Below are 7,420 nucleotides of genomic sequence, written 5' to 3'. Positions count from 1 at the left end.
AAAAAAGAGCAAAAACACAAGAGCATATTTATATATAGTTATTTGTACCTCTGTGGTTACTTCAATGTGCTGTGCGCATACTCGCCGTGCACTGATTACACTTGGGTTTTCAGGCCACAACAACACAATCACTGCCCTCACACTAACTCGCCGCTAGATTTTGTCCCTTGTGGCTTCTTCCTGTACTCCTAAATGAACTCCAAATTAAAGAGTCACCATTCTGACATAGTTTCAGTGATTTCATTCTCATCACAGACGGTGCTTTACATGTTTACGTTGCAGGATTTCCAGAGTATCGCTGCACAAGTGGACTTCTTTAGCAACAATGGTGACCAAATTTAAATCAGGTGTGATTTTCTGGTTGTTATGAGCTCAGTTCCAAACCATTTGACCACCACTTATATAGAGATACAAGAAAACACTGCATTCACTCAAAGATAATGTGAATAATGGTGATTATTCCACAACAAAAGCATATGTTGAAGTCTGAGATATATTATATTATCCTACATTTATGGGTGTTCTCATACTGAATGGGTTGGACGTGGGATATATGTGGCGTCAGTGTATTTAGTCAATTAGTTTGGAGGACTTTCGGTTATCTGTTGAGATGCATCTAAGCAAGAACGCCTTGGATTAGTAAAGAGGAGCTCTTCTGTATCCACAGCGTTTGTACTTCAGAGCTCGACATCAGTTAAGAACCATTTCACCCGTCGTTGCCGTAATTGTTAAAATGCTTCGGAAGTTACACAGCTGGGACTCCAGTTGTCAAACTCTAAGAGATAAAAAAAAGAAAAAAAAGAAAAATGATTCATGAGCGCAGAATTCGATAAGAAATCCTGGCGGAAGGAAGACCTCGGGCAGATGCTGTCTCACAACTTAAATCCGCTGCAAACACTTCTCATGCCGGGGAGCGTTCTGTGCGAGTAGGTGTTCGCATTGTCTCCACTTTGCGGGCCCTTCATGCATCATGTATCCTTCCCCTTCAAGATAACACATGAAACCAGACAGGAATAATGGTAATTTATTACCGGCCACGCCTCACCTACCGCACATAATCACACGTCCCCCACCTGTTGTGGCTCTCGAGTCCGACGTGACGTGACAGAAGAAGAAAATCACACGTTTGACCTTGTGTTTCGCCGGCCGTGGGTTGATGGAGACACTGTAATGCATCAACACCCCACGTCACATTGGTGCAGACTGATAAATTGACATTGAAAAGCTGGCGAGCGCAGCCACCCATCTGCAATGACTCTCAAGGATTAGATTTTCAGTCTGCTCAGTGCGGGGATTAAGGTTTCCTGTGTACATGCAGCGATGCCATTAGTTTGATCCAACAGACACAGAGCTGAATGTCCACATATTTCTTAATGAAGTTCCCTCTCGGTACATTTTATTTGTACCCTGCCCACTGCCTTTCTGTTTCTCTCTCTTTGTACTTTTTCACAGATCCGTGGAGCTTTTTGCTGGCTGGGAGGCTTTACGGGCGAGAAAAAGAAAAAAAACTACATCTTACTGAGTCAAACTTCAATAAAACTGAAATATATTCCCCTCCAATACCTTTGCTTTGGGAAGCACTTCTTTTCTGTTCATTTTCTCTATGAACATTCAGTAACACCTGAAATGTCTGATCTCATATGAACCAGTCAGCAATGAAATAAATCATCTTTCAAAAGTGTATTAAGAAGCTAAAAAGTCTCGGTTCCTTTCAGCGGGGAGAGTTTATACGGTGATTGATCACTGCGCTTTTCCCCCCGAATACTACACGTTATCTAGCGTTGCCAAGTTAGCCAGCCGCTAACCTCTCCGGCACCGTTTTGGAATTTCAATTTGTGAACTCTCAAACTGGTAAGAACCTAAAATTACTTGGTGGGATATCTTTTGAAAAAACAGGATAAAATACAGTTTAATAAATCACAAAATACCTCAAAGTTAAAATAGAAAAGAAACACTTTGCTGAAGCCTCTCTGAGGTACTAAACCAACACCAGCATGAAGCTTTTGATTATTTATGCAACACATTAGTTCAAATTGAAATTTGCATGGACCAAAATGATCCGACTCCAAAGCTAATATTTTGCAGCCAAGCCCTCGCTGTAGCTGCTAATGAGACCTGAACCTGCTCAGCTGGTGGTTTAACCAACTCTTCTTAAGCGAGGTGCTCGAAATCTCTCAGGTTTGTTAGTTTGACATTTTTTTTAATAGATGCTCATTTGATTTAAGGTCGACATTCACAGCGGCCACTTCAGAATAGTCCATCCAGTTCCTTCTGTAGGTTTGCGATTAGATCTCTATAGATGGGGCTGCAAGGTGGCTCGGTGGTTAGCACTGTTGTAGCAAGAAGGTCGCTGGTTCACATCCCGATGAGGAGTCTCCATGTTCTCCCCGTGCAGCGTGGGTTCTCTCCGGGTTCTCCAGCTTCCTGCCACAAGGTCAAAAAACATGTTGAGGTTAATTGGTGATTCTAAATTGTCCGTAGGTGTGAATGTGAGTGTGCTTGGTTGTCTGTCTCTAAGTGTTGCCCTGTGATAGACTGGTTACCTGTCCAGGTGAACCTGCCTTCACCCTGTGAGGATTGAGCGGTGTATAGATGATGGATGGATGTGTATAGAGGATGTTTATCCTGTTAGAGGAGACATAACCAGCTACCGAGACAAACTTCCAGACGCTGGGCAGCAGGTTTCACTCCAGAACACCTCAAACATCTGACCACATTGTGCACTGTGCAGCTCTGAGGCCTCTAATGCCAAATGAAGCTGTTCTTTTCCTTGAAAGCGTTCTTTTCTTTCTCCGGTGTAGAAACCAAGCTCGTGTGACTTCCCCAAAGACTCTAATTTTGTTTCACCAACTTGTACTTCAGCAAACCTTTTTTGAAGTGTCTCGTTCTTCATTTGAGCGTCTCTGGGTCACAGAGAGCAACCTGAACTCGCTGCACCTGGATCTTGAAGGACATCTTCTATGTGTTTGGATTTTTTTTCCTTTTGTAAATACATCCAGGGAGTTTGGCTTCAGCCTCATGCAGGATAAACTTATTAATAACATTAACAGCGATGGTCACGAGAAGATCAGGCTGCTTGTAGGTAGTCTCGTATCCTTCACCTGAACCGTGTTTCCTCTCTTGTCTCATCAGACAACTCTTTTCTCTGTCTGTTCTGGTGTGACACATCGAGACGAAACAGCAATATGAGTGCCCTTCTCTGTTTCACTAAGCTTAATGACTGATTATGAAACCGAAGACTCCTGTGACATTAATTAACGACAGTCCTGTGCTTTAAATATAAGAAAGCAGCATTGCCTCTGGAAGGTTGTCGGGTCCACGTTCATAGACTACCCGTCTGTATCTCATAATTGAGCCTGTCCTTCCAGTACCGTGTGCATTAATCTGCCGCTAAAAGCCTTCGCTCGTCTGGTTCCAGGCTTTCCATCAGATGCTGGAACCTGGTTTCAGAGAGTTGCTTCCATTTTAGCCACAGCAGCATTAGCGGGGTTGGTTAACCAATGAGGCCCTGCTGACACTCAATGCTTGGCCTGCTAGAACTCCTGCTGGTAAATGATGTGTTTGTGCAGCAAATACAGCTGCACAGACATATTCTACACTGGCGTCCACATTGCTAATTTTTTTAAGTGACCTGTTGTGTCAGATTTAAGAAGGACTGGACTCTTCAGCCACAACATTGAAACCAAGTCAGAACCACTAAAGGTTGAGATAAATACCAATATGTCCCATCACAGAGCTCAGAAACAGCCCGAGGAACGTAAACAAACAGCTCAGCTCATTTACCAGGCCTCCAAACTCCCCACGACCCAATGGGATCAAACCAGAACAACCCTGCTGTCAACACCTCAGGACACCACCACTGGTCCAGTGTCCATGCTTGGCTGGGTCAGAGCTGATTTGGTCTAATGAGGGGGACCAACACAGTTTCAGGCTGGTGGTTTTAATGTTGTGGTTGATCAGTTTATGTTCTTCATCGTATACGAGCTAGCTAGCCACATTACTAAAGGATCGGAAACTTAGCATGGCCTCAAAAATGCCCACAAGACGTGATGACACTGATAAAGATCTATAGTTTGCTCTACTTAGCAAAACAAAACTCAGTCATTAGTTAATATATTTCTTCAATATTAGTGAAAAACATATTGCTGCTAAGAACAAAGTGAAAATGGCTTCTAGAGTCAAATGCGTCACTTCCTGCTGAACTAAACAGACCCTCTCTCAACAGGAAATCAACTAACCTGATGATAGCTGGTTAATTAAGTTAAAATTTATGATGATTGAGTTTGACTATCTGGTGAAACTGGTGTTCCAGTCTTGTCTGTGCAGGCCGGTCGGAAAATGATTCCTTCATAGACCTGATGCTGTGCAGGAGGAACATGTTAAAACAGGAAACTTCCAAACACAGACTGCTCTCTCAAAGTCTGAAAGACGCTGCTCGGTTTTGGTTTGAGGGATTAAAAGCCCGGTTTTGCTCTGCGGGAGACTCAGCAGGAGAATCTGAAATAGTGGCTTTAGTGAAAGAAAAAAGCTGTGAAGTTTCTGGAGTGATAACCAACATTCAGGCTTTTTCCATTTTACAGCTATTGTAGGTTAACTAACCAAATGAATCCTTCTTTAACAAGCTTAATAAACTGTGTTCACGATGGCACGGCTCATTAGCCAACAGGCGTCCCTGTGGGTCGCTGGTACACATTTATCTTCAACACTCACCTCGTCCAATAATCAGCTTGTTTGTTTAAGAAAATGTTTTTATATTGACTTCTTTGTCTTCACTTATTTCTTTCATTCCTGACTTTTCATCTTTCCTTTTAGTTTTTTGCTCATCTGATTTTGCATCAGTGCTGATTTTAAACGTTTTAAAACAATAATGAATGAACCTGAAGCGTATTGTTACAGATATTCTTTCCAACACGTCTTTTCATCAGTACGACGCCATAAAAGTCTGAAATGAGCTTCATCACCGAGCGTTCTATCAAACTGAAGTATTTCTCTGCGCTGGGACTCTTAAACTGTTTCCAGCCCGGGATCCAAATGAAATTCAGCCTGGGACCAAAAAGAAAATTTGATTCTGTCGCCCCGGCACTCGGTCTCATTACAACATATTAGTTCCCTCGTCATGTGGGAGCGCGGCAGAAACTTGGGCTTAGGCACACAATTACTGGCCTTATCAATCGGCGAGCCAGCAGGTGAGTGGGAGTGTGATGTAAAGGCATTTGCATTAAAAAGCGCTCTCAAGGTGAATCACGAAAAGAAAAAAACCCCAAAAAACCCTCTTATGTGATTAAACTCTGTGTGCACGGAGACGAAGACGTCAAACCGAGTCAAGTGACTGAGTTGAAGGTTGCTGAGGGGGATGGATTTTGCAAACTGTGCCCATGAGCAACACACCGATGGACGTGCACAGTAAGAGTCATGACTCGATAATCTGACACTAAATGTAAAACCTTCTTCTATGTTGGATAGCAAGGCTGTCGGATTGTCAAGATGGAGGTCCAGATATGAGGAGGGCTTGATGCTGGAAGGATCATTAGTTGTTAATATTTATTGTTCATCGTCGTCGTGTCCTCTTCTGCGCATGCGGGACACTTTTGGGTCGTATGAAGTTCACACAGCAGATCACATACAAGTCGCATTGAAGTGGAAACGTGAAGGAAGTCACAAAGAAATCCTCATTGAGCATCAAGTCCTGCAGTGTAAACGTAGCCAATCTGTGGGATTGTTCAGTCAGATAATACGCCGTCATCCTGATTGGTGACATTAAATGTCATGTCGGAGTCAGAATCCAAGGCTGTCGCTATGTTAAGGCTGTTTTTATGGGCTACGTTGGTTTTTCCTAAAAACCTGTTGGATAGCACGTTTAGGATTGTTAAGGGTCGGACTATCGAGTCACGATTGTATTTAACTTTTTTACTGCTGGATAACATCAAGCGTGACTTTAATCAAAGCATGCATGTGTTCAATTAACTGTAATTAAACTCTCAAGAAGAAAGAGACGATAAAAAATCTGAGAATTTCCTCTCGTTTGTTTTAGTGAATGCCCCAAAATCTTTATGTTAAAGTGGTTTCAAAGTCTGTAGATCATCAGACGGCTTTATTTTTCCACCAGGAATCACTGTTCTCTTTTAAACACAATGATTGACTTTAATTTGGTTAATTAATCCAATTGTGTGTTCATAGCACTGTTACTTAATAAAGCCCATCTATCTCAGCTGTGGTTTGAATCGATGAGTGACGCTTTCAGGGCTGTCGGATAATAAAGCGTTCCTCATGTCGGTCCATAAGACACGGACTAATGACATATTTTGACGTTTAATTTGGAGAACTTACTAAACACCTAAAATCACATTTACCATTTATTTCCAGGGTGACCTCAGAGAAAAAGCACAGGGAGTAATCTCAGCCCAATCTCAGCCCATCAGAAAATAACTGAGAGACTGTTTAGTGCCTGAGGAGGCAACACAAGTGGTAAACAGTTTCTGAAAACTTCATAAAACTTTCCATGTCGTCTTCACTTTCTTAGCTTGAAAACCATTTAGGTATCAGTCAAACATGTCGTCAAAGAGTCGTATTTTAACCCCAGTCACGACCCAAACCAAGTAATGTTGGTGCCAAACCTAAACCAAGACTCTAACGTGTCTAACAAACCGAGATGTTTTCCAAAACCAAACCATGTGATCTGCTTCTCCATTGGTTCCATTCTTCATTCGTGACTACTTGGACAAAGCAGCCAAACAGAAATGACCAACTCCAGTCCTGTCAAAATGGCAAATTTTTGTGACACAAACAATAAATAAAACACGACTTATTGTGAATATTTCTTCACTCCTATCTTGTCTTTTCTTTCAAGGAAACAACCGGCTCAGCAGAGAGGGGATTGAGGAGCGACGGAAACAACAAAACGTGGATTCAGATGAATGTTTTCACTCCTACTCTCTTGTCAACACCCACAGAGTGAACAACTGTTAATAATGACAATTGTTTAGTGTTTATTCGCAGGATGCTGGCTCTTTATCCGCCACGCTTACACCAGTGTGAGTATTCCCTACTTCCATGTCTTTAAGTTTTTAAAGCTTTTGCCCTGAAATATCCACATTCTGCAGTAACGTCTCATCGGATCTAAAACTTAAATAACAAAAGTCCAGCGTGTGTAGATGTTTCCAACTGAGAATCTTCCTCATTTAAAGCTTTCGACTCGTCAAGTTGATGAATAAACGGCACATGTAAATTCCCCTTTATGTTGGGTTTCCAAATGTATTCTTTTGAGAATCACTTATTAAAGGCCGTCCTCGGTGACAGCTCCGGCTACACTCAGACACGTCGACGCCATCAAAGCATCGAGACTTCAATCTTCCCTTTTAAGAAATTCTCTCTTTCTGTGCTGCATCAAACGACTCCGACGTTCCTGTTTCTCATCTCGTTC

Source organism: Stegastes partitus, unplaced genomic scaffold (genome assembly GCF_000690725.1).
Source record: "Stegastes partitus isolate 25-593 unplaced genomic scaffold, Stegastes_partitus-1.0.2 Scaffold881, whole genome shotgun sequence".
In the NCBI taxonomy this organism is placed as follows: Eukaryota; Metazoa; Chordata; class Actinopteri; family Pomacentridae; genus Stegastes; species Stegastes partitus.
This window is presented reverse-complemented; position numbering follows the sequence as displayed.